This window comes from Sciurus carolinensis, chromosome 5 (genome assembly GCF_902686445.1).
Source record: "Sciurus carolinensis chromosome 5, mSciCar1.2, whole genome shotgun sequence".
Lineage (NCBI taxonomy): Eukaryota > Metazoa > Chordata > Mammalia > Rodentia > Sciuridae > Sciurus > Sciurus carolinensis.
The window spans coordinates 65,953,091-65,968,655 of record NC_062217.1 but is presented as its reverse complement, the minus strand read 5'-3'; the positions used below and the strand labels follow the sequence as shown (position 1 = coordinate 65,968,655).

The window sequence follows — 15,565 nt, the reverse complement described above, 5'->3', positions numbered from 1 at the left end:
AACTGAAATAACAAAAAACAAAATCGTGTATGGGGAAGACTACCATAAACTTAATCTTTTTATGTGCAGCCAAGGATATGGATTACTTTGAAAAACTCTTTGTACACAATACCATTATCAATGTCTCCCTCTTTTAAAAACTACAACTTTAATTTTTCTTGACTTTTTTTCCCCCTCTCCTGCCATGTGGAAAAAAAGAAACGAAAATTAATTGCCACAAGTAAACTAAATAAAAGTTTTACTTTTGCAGAATATTTGGGTAATTTGTTTTGTGAAATACAACAATGAAATCTCAAGCATCTGGCTATTGATACAGTAAAATGTTTTATTCTGTCACTGCACTGTATTATTTTCCTTTAAAATGAAGAATCCATACTCAAAATACAATTTAACAAGGGAAATTTGGTTTCTAAAAGATGTGTGTAAGATACCATATATAATGTTTGCTTATGAAAAATACAAAAATTCATGATAATTCAATTAAATTATCTTTTCAATGCAGCATTTTAACAGAGTATTTTGTAAGATAATTAGTAACTCTCTGCTTTTGGTCCACTAAAACATAGATAAGAGGCTGGGGATGTAACTCAGTGGTAGAACATTTGCCTGGCATGTGTCAGGCCCTGGGTTTGATCCCCAGCATTATAAAATAATAATGATGATGATGATAATAATAATATTATAAAAATTTTAAAAAGACACACTTAAAGGTGTCTGCAGGAATATTATGGGCTTTACTAATCATTGTTTTCACTACAGTTCCGAGACACGTATGCCAGAAAGGAATAGTAGAATAGGCAGTAATTTTGAAATATATACACAAAGTACAAAATGTATCACTGATGCTTCGGTGATGATAATGGGCAACTTCTAATATTAAAAGGGGAAAACTAGAACTTTTCAGCAGAACCTCATGAGGAATATTGGAAATGACTGGCAGCAATGGTTTGAATTGAGAGTAGGTGGTGGTGGCAGTTCTTGGAAAGGTGAAGACATGGAAGGCAGCCCAAAGAGAGGACTCTAAACTGAAAGGCACTAAGGGAAATACCTCTGCTCACATTTCTAATTAATTTTAGGGAGAAGACTTAGAGGGCAGAGGATTTTTTTAGGTCATGGTTTATACACATCAATTTAAAAAGTTAAATCAGTATTGAAGTGAAATGAAAGAATTACACTTCTGTTTTTAGAACTTCTAAGGATACATTTTCGTAACACAAAAGTGTTTTGTTTGGCTTATAAAATCAGAGAATACAGAACACTTTTAAAAATATTCTATTGACCACTATACATTTTGGTTATCATTCCAAAATGTAATCTGGATTGTTTTCAAATTTTTCTAATAGACATTTTATGCAGGCTGTTCTTTTTTTTTAACGTAAATATTTTTTATTATAATTTTTTAGTTGTCAATAGATATTTATTTATTTATATGTGGTGCTGAGGATTGAACCCAATGCCTCACACATGCTGGGCAAATGCCCTACCACTGAGCCACAACCCCTGGCCCACAGTCTGTTCTTGATAGTTGGGTTTTGGGGAAGAATTCTTCAAATAGGTCATGTAATGACTTTTAAAGCAAAATTTGTTAAACATGTTACCTCTGATTTTTTTTGAGCAACAGAGCAGGGGATAGCTTTGGAGAACTAACAGACACAAGATAAGGGGAACATGACTTGTAAGTAAGCATTAGCATACATTTAATATTTGATAGTTTAATACCATTTGCCTACTGACCAAAATGTAGCTTACTTTCATTATTTAGGTACACAACCTGTCATAATGGCTTAAAATATACATAATTTTAATTTCTCTATATTTTAGTTGGAGCAAATCACTTTTCTTCCTTTAAGGTATTTTGTCGATAATTTATACTGCTTTTTAGTTTTGACATGTACCATTCACTATTGAACTAGAAGCATAAATTTTCTTGAATTTTCCTAGATTTTAATATTTTGAGATATAAAATATCTCAAATATATTTTGAGATATATGAACATTGGTGCCATTTTCTAGTCCCAAGACATGTAGGTCATTTTTATTGTAGGTATCTTTAGCTGATTTGGGAGAAAAAAGTTTATCACTGTCATTTTCATTCCATTCTCATGTGCTGTTGTCCTCTGAGAGTTTACAATTTATGATTTTAGCCTTCATGTCCACCTCCACCCCTAGACATTTACCTGGAGAAAAAGGGAAGTGAGTGAGGGAGGGAGGAGGGAGTTGGAAAGAAGATGGGGGTTGATCTTGCACATATCAGAACATTTGCTGAATTGAACAATTTTATTTGGCCCCAGACTTCTTCATTCAGAGGACAATGCATGCCTCTTGGTAAGTGTTTAATAATTATTTGCTCTGTGACTTTGTAAAGTTATGTAAACTTTTTGAGTCTAACATTCTACATCTGGAAAATAGTCTAAATAGTAGTGTCTTCATCATGAGAATTAAAATATGTGTTTAGTATTATCCCATTATTTATTACAAGGTCTGCTTATCACATTGTTTGGTTGGAGTCTTGGTATTGCTTTTGCTATTACTATTTCTCTAAATTTGCCCTTCTGGGAACTTCCTTCCTCATTTTACTGCCATCAGCTGCTTCCTCCTCTGTTTTTTTCTTCCTCTGCTAGGTATTTCTTAAGTTACAGGCCATGTGAGAAAATGAGGAGGGGGGAGCAGCTTTTATATCATTTGGATTTTGTTGTATGTTTGATTTTAGCTCATTCTAAGAATACAAAAATAATGTAATGCAGGCCCAGAACTCAAGGGGCATACACTCTCTGGGCAAGATGAATAAATAGTCATAATAGGACATGGTGACTCTCCCAGGAGAATTAGTTATCATGACATGGTAAGGAAGTGATATTGAAGAATATGAATTCTAGAAGGAATTCCAAGAATCTCCAAACCCTCCATGTCAGTACACAGACTTACTGCTCTCATGAATCTATCAATTGGCTCTTTGAAGTAGTGAAACCCTTTAGAGAGGTGCTACTTAAATGATGTATCATTGGTACTCAGTCTTGCCCAAATCCAGTGACATTTTTGAAGTCAAATAACCTCTTTTTACTTCCTTTACTCATCTGATTCACAAGTTCTGTCAAACATTTTAGGTTTTCCTTTGTAGGAGCACTGTTTTCCCTCTTGGTCGTAAATAAAACCTTGTAGTCCCAGGAAATAGATTTTATTTTCACTTGGTTTGGTTTGATTTGGCTTGGTGAGGTGATACCATAATTTCATTATGGATGACCTTTTCCAGTTCATAATATGAATCTTAAAAATTAGCCCAAAAAGGGTGTGTAAAGAAATCTCTAGTACTGATGAATAATTATTTTATAACCCCAATTTTACATCGTAACCTTGAGCTCAGATCTTTCCAACAGAATGATCACTTTAGGAAGAAGTGAGGACCTCAGGATAGATCTGAGTGAGGCATCAGCATGCTGAGTAAAATATATGGCCATGTCGCCATTCTCCCTCATCCACAATCAATTGGATTCTTTTAGTTTAATATTTACTTGCTAAGATGAGATGCTAGTCTGCATGGTGATAAACAGTCTGCTCCTGGCATCTGAAGGTGACCTGTCAGTTCATATGGACAAATCTCCTGCTTACTGAAATGTACAAAATAAATCATTAAAGCAGGCAGGTGCTCATTCCCAGATTTAAATCACCATAGATTTATGATTTGAATTAATGCTTCATTTGGCCATAGAAATAGATGCTGAGACAAATGATATGCACTGGTTGGGGTTTCCATACTGTAGCCATCCTGATATTGATTACTGAGATGTCTTAGCAATCTCTTGTTTATATCAAGTACTATCTTGTGACAGGTTGGCTGATATGAGCTACATTGCAGATAAGAAGGAAAAATGTCCTGGATTCTTTTTAGTGGCAACACTATCCACAACATACAGGCCAGATAAATTGCTATTTTTTTGCTTTAAGGACTGATCTGCATAACCAGCTTAAAAAATGCTGCTTGGAAATTGAAACTGGGATATTGGAAAGGCCGAATTTAAAACCGGTGAACCCAAGGTCAATTTGATAGTATCTATAACTATGTTTTATCTGTTTATCGTCTTTTGGCATTATGCACATTTTTTGAGGATACTAAATTAATCACAATTGGCTGAGTCTAAATAAAGGAAACTTAATTTTACTTCTGGTTTTTAAATGTTGTATAAATATTGACATAGTGAGCATCTCTTAAAGTATCTATGTTATTTAAATTCTTGCTAAATCTAGTGTCTTACTCCCCTCACTAAAGACAACAAAGGAAATAAGCCTTTAAAAAATGCATTAAATATTATTCCCAAATGTAAAGTTTTGTGAACAATAATTTACTAAGAGGCAGGAAAAGACTGCATTTTTACTTCTCTTAACATTTCATTTAAGGAAAACACTATTTACACAGTTTAAAAAATACTCAGAGGATTTGAGAGGGACCTTTGCCACTAGCTAATATCTGACTCATAGAACTGGTAAACAGCTATCAACAATAGTAGATTGCTTGCTTCGTAGGAAATGAGTTCATATCTATTCAAAATGTGATCTCAAAACAGATGTCCCAAGAAAATCTCATTGTTTAAACTATAGTCATAACCCCCTAACTGCTGTTATTTCTTTGAGGAAGTGAAGTAATCCTAAGACTTCAATATTTTGTCTTTCTGAACACTTTGGAACATAGGCAAGCATATGCTAATGCAGTGATCTACAAACCTGAACATACTTCCCATGCCCCAAATATATGATTCTTTTTCATTTTTCTCAAACTTGTAAGATTTACAAGGATGTTGGAATTTCAGGCAAAAATTATTTGAATTTTGGATTAATAATGTGTTCTTCAAAAGCATTCCTGACTCTTTACTACTCCTGTCCCCCAACCACCACAAGCAACAAATACATGGGGAAAAACAAAACAAAACAAAACAAAACAAAACAACAACAACAACAAAAACAGGCAGATAGGGAGATAAAATAATCTTCCCCAGCTGACCATCTCCTTATCTTTTCAAAAAAACCATTCCTGCAGAAGTAGAACAGTTTACACTGGAGTCATTTCCTTTCTTCTAACACATGTGTCTATTTAGAAGGAAAAAATTAATTTTATGATTTCAGGAAAAAAGTCTTGGAGACCTTGAGAAAGCAAATAAAAAGAAACTGAGAATGCAGGCCACCAAGCAGAGCTCTGCAGTTGCACATTGGATTCTCTGCCTTGGCAATGTTAATGAACCTCAAATCCTTCCTATAATTAGATGAGGGAATTGCTTATATTTTCAAACAGATGATGCTGCTATAATGAAACGATTGACAGGGAATTTAAGAGTGTCTACAGTAGTCATTTGGTTTCTGTTATAAAAAAAAAAGTTTAAAAAGAAGATTGGCTTTAGACATAGGTCCTGAGAGAGGTAGTAATTTACATAGCATGCTATGACAGGTGTCTTTGTATAGTAAGGAAATAAAATGGAAGACTAGAGAAATGATGGGCAGGTATAGCAATTTTTTGGGGAGGGGTGTCCTATGCTTATTCTGCTTAGGTTCTTTAAAAGGGGCCGAGACTCAAGAGATGGATCCGGATTGAGTGCACAGCTGTAACTGCTGATGAGCTAATTGCTCCTTATCTCTCAGCCCCATTCATCTTCATTTTTTACCAATTACTGAGAATTATCTGTGTTCTCAGTTGGATATGAGAGTTAATCCTTTTTGGTTAAGCTGGCAGTACTGTGAGCAGATTCCAAATCGGAGGGTGAAAAAGCCAAAGCAAGCTTGCTCTAAAAATGTCTCCAGTTCAATTACAGTATCACTGATTCATAAGAAATTTGCTATTGTTTAACAGATTAAATGTGGAAAGTTTTTTTTTAACTCGAATGTTTTTCTCCCTAACAATAATTTTTAGGACCCTTCTTCCTGCCTGGTGAGTAATATTCAACAATATTAATAGAGTCTTGCCAATATGGAAATACATAGGACTATCCTAAAAGTGTAGAAAGATACTGACATATGAAATGAGAAATATTTTAGACCTGATAACCATCATTTCATATATAAACATTTTTAATTGATGCTTTTCCTCTCTGTGGCTTCACATATGGTCAGGAAGGTATGTCCAAATATAAACTTTTTAACGAATGTCATGTTAGTGGAATTTTAATGGAAGACCACATAAGTATCTCTTAAAAGTGTAGGAACTGCCATGGTCTGTAATTCAATTGATTGTGTATAGGCCATATGGTTAACATCATTCCCCTTGCAAAAGATGTCTTCATATCCTGACATTTCACACAAAGTTGTTTACCCCAACATTAAAAAATTAAAGCACCAAGATACTCTTTTATCAATTTGAGTGCATGTGTAAATATTTAGTATGTATGGAATTTTCTTTATTAAATATTTTAAATAAGATAGTCTAATGAGAAAATATGAAGAATAAAGAGCAAATTTAATACAAAACTATCAAAATGTGGTTGTGTAAAATTTGAATACCTTGTAGCTTGACCAAGATAAGTCACCCTACACAATCTGAGGAGGCGTAGGAGCAGACAACAAAATATGTCAAAAGATGTAGTTTCTACTAATAATGTAGATAATAAGACATGTATCTACTTAGATAAGTCTCTTAACAGCCCAGATTTCTTACTTAATATATAAGAATTTTGGAGTCGAGTTTCCCTTTTGACTCTAGTTTTTGAAAATTCAATAGAAGAGATAAGAAGGCATTCTTTAGAGTTATCTAAAACAAAAAATATTCAGAAATACCTTACCTGTGTCCGAAGAAAGCATCATAATTATCTCATAGTGTGTCTGTTTAAATATTGTGTAACCTTTACATGTGATGGATAGGGAGGGACAATATTTTTTTGAATGAGAAAAAATGATAAGATTTTTTTAAATTTGGTACTCTACACTAGTTCACTGGAGTTCTGAACCGTTGAGATGAGAGTTGATGTTGTCACATGCTTGTAGAAGAATCATGGCATCATTTTGCATTTTCTTTCATAACTTGTTTTTAATTTTCATTGTTTATAGAAAATAATAGAAGTGCTAATTAATTACTATATCAATAATAATATTTTTCATGTTTTAAAATTTACATTCCTAATCTTTTCCTATGTTATAAAATCATTAGAGTATGATGAATATTGTGTGCTAGTTTCCTATATAAACTATAAAATATGTCCTTTGATATAGATAAGCAAAATTCTGGGAGTATTTTCCATTTTTCATGCAACAACTTCATTTCATGAAGACTTTTTTAATCTATATGGACTTTGGGGTTATACTATTAGAAAATACTGTGGAGTGATTTTGTTTTAATTTCAAATTTGCTTATTCTAAGAAATGACTACATGATAAAATAAACTGGAAAATTCAACCATATCATATAAATAAATATAATCTAAATGGTTTTATTTGGCTCCATATCCTGTGTAATCATAGAATGTAAGGTAATGCAGGGTCTATTCACATGTATGTATGTAAGGTAGACTCTATCACACTCCTAGAGACTGAGTGCCTTTTCATTAAGGAAAGCCCTGGAAATGATAATTATTACCTTATATCATCATGTTGAGAAGTTTCTATAAACTTCAAAAATAAAGCATAGTGGAAGCAAATATTTCAGTATAAAATTACCGAGGCTATATTCAGTTTTTTAAGATCTGACAACTCTCACTTTATTCATTAACACACTCATTTTTTTGTTTATATTTTAACTTCATATGATTGATGATATCTGATTAGCATAAATCTCCAACTCATGTTCTATAAAATATAGTGACATGTATTTTTAAGTATCTTATGATATCCCAATATTAGAAAACTTATTCTTTCATGTAACACTAGGATGTTCTTGGTCCAATATTGTGATTGTGTGCTCACAAGCATATAATTCTGAGCCTAAAGTGCTTGCTGCCACCAGACCTAGTGTTTCTTGTTGGTGTGACTGTGATTCTTCTCTAAATTGTCCAAATATTCCAAAATTATACAAAGACATTTGTGTGAATCATTTCATGTCAAATTGAATGCCAGTGTAGCTGAAGGATTAGTAAATAATACAGTAGTTGACATAAATGACTACAAACATCAATTCACTTAAGATGAAATGATGTGGCATACATAGTTTTGTGCTTTCTTGATGTCACCACCCCATCCCCCCATAAACCTGTATAATTTGGAAGATAGGAAAGAACGGGGGATTTAAATATGGTTTTCTTTAACAGCAGGTCATAATGGAAACATAGACCCTTACATTCAGTGCTGAGAGAATTACCAGTTTGATAATGATTAGGAATGTTGTTATTAAAACAGTATGTGCAGTTCATTTTCAACAGTTTTGAATTAGAGTCTGCACTAATGAAACGGATACGGTTTCCTTCACAAAGGGCAGATCTGTTAGTTAATATCGCTGCAGCAGTGCCTCGCAGACCATGCCTTTAGCTCTATTTGTATTTCACAGCATGATAAGCAAAGAGTGTTGATTTTCAAGGATCCTGCTGATGAAAGGTAATGGCATTATTACATCTTTATCTCAAAAGCAGAACTGAGTGGTAAATGATTTTTTTTTTTCTGTGTTGCACAAAAGATTTCTTGGTTAGAAAGCCTTTTTTATTTCTTTACATCGTTTTAGTCTTGGAAATGATATGTTATTATTTAATGTCTGCACAGCAAGCTTGAAAGCACCTAATAGCGAATGGATTGGAAGTGAAGTACCTCCTGTTCACAGATATGGATCTTCTCAGTCACACGCTGTACCAGCTGTCATCCCAGCCATACTGCTGTGATTTAATTAGTCTGTTTATGTCCTTTCTAATAATATTTCCATCTCTATGAAAGGGCAAATGCGACAGGGACTTTTCCCTTTCTGGTTCTGCAGACTGAAGAATGTGGCCTACATCTGATATGTAGGGATGCAGGACTGAATCACCGTTCCTGTCACTTCAAGCTGTTGATAAATTGTTCAGCCAAGAAGTGTACTTACTTCCTTGGGGTCATTTGTAGGCTGGAAGTAATAATCTGCATAGGGACAAAGAGGAGAGAATACATATGTGTGTGTGTGTTTGTGTATTCAGTCATACATTTTATAGGTCATATATATGATCATATATACAAATATGTGTATTTTAAAATTTAAACAATTTATAAGAACATATAAACTCTGCATTTTTCATTAGTTCTGTGCATGTCTTTATGGCACATATTTAAGTCTTTCCCTGGATGGAGTTCTTACAAAACTGCAACATTTCAGGAATTCTCAGAAAAGTTTTTCATGTTTTAAGTGAAAATTATAGGGAAGTAATTCTTCTGGAAATTTATCTGTACAGGAGCTAGATAAGACCTTTGGGGAAAAATTTGTTTTATACAATATATTATATCTTAAGACATTTAGGGAAAGATGAATTCATTGTCCTCATAAAACATTTAATAGTTGTATTTTTACTTTAATTTTTCCAGTAAGTCTACTAAACCTAAAAGGATAACTTTTATTCAAAGCAAACTACACACATACACAATTATATAAGTTTGTAGAAATTAATAAAAGAATTTAAATGTGATGTAATATTATTTAATATGATGTGCTGATTAGTAATTTACACTCAGGCACAATATTCCAGTGGCCTTAGGAACATTCTTGCTTCTATTTTGGGATTCTATGACTATATAATATTTTGGGAGATACAAATTCATATGAAAGAGCTGAAGAAAATAAAATATTTATATAGAAAAAAATAGTCATGTTTATCCAGAAAAAAAAATCTATATCATTTGTTAATAGTCTAATTGTTCTATGTATTTTAATCTAGTGTTTGGAAATAGAGTTGTTTCTCTTCTCACTGTAATTTAAATGCTGAAATTGTATTACAAGGTCTTATGGATTATCCTACTTTTGCTTGTATTTTTCTCTCTCTTCCTTAATATTTTGATTTCTCAACTACATTTTTGGAGAGGGGCTTATAAAAACAAGTTTACCAGATAATAAAAATTAAGTATTCACTTTATGTAAAAATGTCAACATTAAAAACCAGTAGTCTTATCAAGATGATCAACTTGTTTTATAAATTATTTCCTTTTATAGTTTAAATTTCAGCAACTTACAGTTGCTGATTGTAATGCAGGCAGCACATATTTAATTTTTCCCCCTTGGTTTTACCTATGCCTCTGTTTAAAACTATACCTATACAAAGAGAAGTTCGTATTCTAGAATATCTTGAAATACACACATAAAAATGAGCATCTTGATTATAGAATTTCATATTCATATTAGTACATTATAACAATGTTTAAAATCTTTAAGTTACTTTTCTCCATAATATGTGACATTAAATAGCTACACACACACACACACACACACACTTTAATCCGTACATTTCAGCTTCTAAAAATTTCACATTATTACAAATATAAACTGAATTTATTAGTATATTTATTTTTGCAATTTATTTTCTTGATTATTTTGTTTCACCAAAATTTAGACATATTTATTTGACTGTCTTTCCCCTGAAGTGTGATTTTCACTATTTTTCTGCATTTTCTATACTGTCTGGCTTAAATGTGGATATGATTAAGTTATCTTGACACTAACTATTTTGATGCTTGGAAAAACTCACTGAGAAGCATTTGATGGTATTTTTTATTAATTGGATAAATGAATTGTGAGATGTGTGATTGCATGATGATGCACTCATTTAGTTGTTGCATTTTGCTTTTACTAATCTCTGTCATATTGGATTTATAAATGGAATGGAGTGACCTTTGAAACAGTGATGGAAATGAAGAGATAAACACAACTTGAAAGGACAAACCAATTAATATCAATGTGTTTGCTACACACACATGTGGAATTTTAATCCTTTGCTGTCTACAATAAATTTGTGGTTCGTTTGTTGAGTTAAGGGAGCATACTTCTTTTTTGATCGTTACAGGTTTTAGTCATACTTTTACTGAAATATATAATTTTATATGACCTAATTGTAATAAAAATTTCATTATTTTTAGTGCAATAAAAAGTTGGTGATACTACCTTTAAAATGTTCGAAAATATCTCCTTTTAAGAAAAAACATTAAACTGTGAATACACACATTTGCAAACATATATGCACATTCATAGTATACATTTTTAAAATACATATGTTGTGATTCTAGTTATACAAAATTATTGAATAGACCACTGTTTTATAAATTTAGACTCATAATCGATCTTCTGCCATTGTTCAGAGAATACTTTCTAAAAATCCTGATTCAGGAATCATAAATAAAGCATTTATTATTTTAACCTGTTGACCTATAATGTTAAAATTTATTTTTCAAAGTCAATAAATATACTTGAGTATGCTTTTAAAAGAAAACCTGAGCAACCATTTATACTTCCTTCTTACCTCATGCTTTCTCCCTCTGCCTTCCCCATATTTTACCTGAGTTTATGTTCTTTAAAAAAAATAAAGCATTTCTGCTGTGGTGTGAATTTTAGTACACTTGTACTTTCTATTCCCTTTAATAGCTTAATTATAGAATATAATCAATTTAATATACAGGTTTTGAAATATTGCCATTGATGCACAACAAGGAAAAAAGTAATACAAGCTTGACATTTTAAAACACTTGCATTGAAAGACTTTCACTTCTAATTGATTTTTAAAAGAGTTCCCTGGAAAAGTGAACTCAGAAATGTTTATAATAGTTTTGGCAACATCCCAAATGTTTACCATGAAATGTAACTCAGCACTTTCTGAGTTTTCTTAGGAACTAATAAAGAGATTTTCCATCATTGACTCAATTCATGTTCATATTGAAGCCTGTACATAAGATGTCATTTTTTAAAGACAGAAATTCTCAAAATCATTACTTCAAAAAGAAGTGATTTTAAAAAGTTATGAATGAGCAAAAGGCTATCTTATTCACTTTTCTAAAATTATATGTTTTCTCCTCCTTTCCCTTTTTTAATCTATTTGCCTTAAAACTTTGTTGAGGAAAGTCACCAAAAGATGATGTATGTTAGATATATTAATATCAGAGTTCCCTTATGGTTGACTGTAGGTGTGAAAAAACTTCATCAGATAGCTAAAAATTAAAGGATATGACATTCATTTTACTTTAACAAGTAAGCAGACCAAAATGCAGATAGCATTGACCACAGCAATTATTTTAAGAGGATATTGCTAAGTATTTCAGGAAAAATTATTTCATTGACTAGTTGCTTGTCAGTTCCTGTACTTTTTTTATTGATTGCTTTTGAATATATAGCCTCATGATTGATGCTGAACCTGCTTCCTGTGAGTGAAAAGAGATCAATTTACACAGAAAATGAATAAACATCCTTTATTTAGATCTCTACTTTCTAATAATATTAATTTTTGAAGTTTACTATTTCTTTGAAACTAAATGAGAATAGTTGAAAACTTTGTAACCATTTTATTCTTCTGGTTATCTATGTGATTTTTCCTCAAGTGTGATTTGGCATAATAATATGATATTTTAAAGTATGATTGGCCAGAATGAATCATTTACTCTAAAGTATTTCTTTTTGAAATGAAGACTGTAGCATAATTGCATAACATCTACTTATTCCCCCAGGAATCTGGAGTGATTTGTGGCTTGAAATTTCTGAATCATAAACTCATGCAGTGCAGGCAGTATTCCATTTAGTCAATAACCAGAATTTCTGATTAGTTGAATATAAATCACTAATGTTGAGAAATAAAGGTGACAAAAACAATGAATAAAAAAAAATGAATTGATAAACACAGGTAAGGAAGTCATCCAGTAGACAATATTACCTAATTTGTCAAAACAATCATTACCCAATGCAAGCTGCTTCTGAGAAATAGATTTTCATAAAAGTGTTCCTCAATACCAATTCATATGTCTTTTCCCCAAATTTGAACCCTTAAACTGAATTAGAAGCTAACATTTAAATGTCATCATTCTCTCTCCTGGTCTCTCACACATATATATGTCTTTTCATACTATTTAGAACTCAGGGCTCTATTCTTTCTTCATGTAGACATAAACCAAAAAATCCCTGCAAATTAATTTCATTTTCTTATAACCAAAAATAGTCTTTCTATATAGTTGTATATGACTCAAAATTCCATGATGTACATGAACTTAATCTTTATGTCTCCAACTTTGAACTAATATACCAATTTTCCTTTCTATTAATTCTCAAACTTTGTTAGAACTTTATAATATTTATTGCAATTCCTTCAAAGGAGTTTTGGGGGGAAGAGAGAGAGAGAGATCATACATATAGGTAAAAATTGAGAAAACAGATCCTTGTGGCACAATTAAGAGCACAAAATCTAGTGCCCTGTTGAGTGTAGTATAACTTGGTTTCTTCTTTTTTTTCACTATTGTGACATTGTTGACTCCTTACTTAGCCTTTCTGTGTCTCAGTTTCCTCATCTGTATCACAGGTATAATAATTCAAACGACTTTCTATGGCTTTTAGAGGGTTGTTTGGGTTAAATTAGTCCTTGCAACTCTGTTTGACACATTGTAAGCACTATACTAACATTTTTCTTCAGTAGAAATTTCTTAAATAGAAAATAAAAACTGAGCCTGCACATGTAGTTCTGTGGTAGAGTGCTTGCTTAGCATGAATGAGCCCTGGGTTCACTGTCTAGCACCACAAAAAGAAAAAAAAAAAAAAAAAAAAAGAGAAAGAAAGAAAGAAAACTTAGGCACACACACATTCATATAAAACTCTTCTTAAAAAATTCCTAAAAATCTTAAAAGCTAGGACTCCCAGTATTCCCAATGTCTCAACTTTAATTGAAACCATCTATGATATTGCCTACTATATATGCCCTCAGCATTTCTTACTTAGTTAGGATCTTCACTATTTATCCAAAGGATACCTCTTTGATTATTACTGCAGTCTGAGCTTGCTGTCATGCTCAGGAAATATGCTATCAGATTCAAATTACATTGACTTCACTTTTAAAAAGTACCCATACACAAATACACACACCCATAAGCACACATAGTGGAAGAGGAAAGTTGTCAGTTCTTTCATTTGCACATTTTTTGAAGAGATCAATAATCAGCCTGTAAACTTCATTGAAAAGTTTTGTCTCATTTTATATTGTCAGACAAAATACATACTCCAACTGTAAAACAGACATTACTTTATTCAGTGCACATAATACTTCCTTTAATTAGCCCTTAATAAGCTTGGTTTAACTGGGATTTACAGAAGAACAGTGGTCATTAACATTAGCCAGATTAAGGCTGTGTTAATTACTATTGATAGATAAAATAACGTGCAAAAAAGGCTTAAATTATTCCTATACTTATGAATTGAAAATAAGTTGAAAGCTTTTAAATGTAAGTTGTATTTTGTGTAGACTTTAAAATTGAATTTTGACTTCTGTACATGTAGGTATAGATAATAATAGAGTATGTACTTTCATGATTTAAGTTTTATACCTTCCATAAGCTTACCATAAATAAGAAGCAATCTTAAAATATCAGTTGGGATAAATTTCCCAAGATTTATGCGTGAAAATTTTTACATTTACTTTATGATTTATGTTTTGTGAATTTACTTAGAAACAAATATCTTAACCATACACTTCTTTCAAAGACTTAATTACTTCCTATTCAATAACTGATAGATATGGATGATTTATTCTCTCTTACAAGGTTTTTGTTAAAATTGTGACTTTTTCTTTTTTTTTTTTTGTGGTACTGGGAATTGAACCTAGGGCTTTGTGCCTGCTAGACATGCCCTCTATCCCTAAATTATACCCCTAGCCCAGGAATTGTAGCATTTTTATATTAATGTTATTTTTTAATTCTTATCCCTAGCCTTAGTATATGTTTTACCTATCACATGAAGGTAAAATGAAGGTAATGAAGTTTATCTACTTTTCCCCCGTGTATCATATCATGGGCATTACATTAAATGAACCTATATCTCAGGATTCTTCAAATAGTTTGTTACACAACCCCACATCCATTCTCTTAAAACTGTCCTTGTAGAATAAATGTATTTATTAAATGAACATTATTGAAAGCAGGCCAACCATTCATGAGCTCTAGATTGATATCAATGGAATTCTTTTAGTTTTCACCCTACATAAAATGATACAGTCTAATGATTAAATTTAGTTGATATCACATCCTCCCCTGTAAATAATCTAAATCACCCCTTCCATCTAAAGATCAGTAATGAGAATTTTAGTATAGTTCTAGGCAGAATAGATTAGAAATATAAAAATGTAAGCATTAGCATGGACTCTGACTTTGATTAGTGTCCCCTAAGCTTAGTACATAGCAATTTATTTTTCAAACTCAGGATAAGATGCTCTATCTAGAAAATTTGGAATAATCTTTGAGATGTCCTTGCCCTCTGCCTTGCATCTACTTTTATATGTAATACATCTGTTCAGTCTTCCCCCAAATGAAATCTAGGATTCATATTCTTCTTTCTACTGCATTCGTTGCCAACATGGTAGTGCAAGTAATCAGTACCTCCTGCATGGGCCACTACATAAACCAACTACTTTTCCTATTCTCACTCTTTGTCTTTTAAATTGTGTGGCCTTATAACAGCTGCAGTGATGATTGT

The 15,565-nt window shown here is 32.0% G+C and overlaps 1 protein-coding gene and 1 long non-coding RNA gene across 3 annotated transcripts in view; one reads left to right on the top strand and one right to left on the bottom strand.

Moving 5' to 3' along the window:
* Dach1 (dachshund family transcription factor 1) overlaps nucleotides 1–15,565 on the top strand; it is a 391,202-nt gene that overhangs the window by 211,430 nt on the left and 164,207 nt on the right. The window lies entirely within an intron of this gene.
* Nucleotides 1–15,565, bottom strand: part of LOC124985045 (uncharacterized) — a 65,274-nt gene that overhangs the window by 17,120 nt on the left and 32,589 nt on the right. The gene's annotated exons all lie outside the window — the stretch shown is intronic.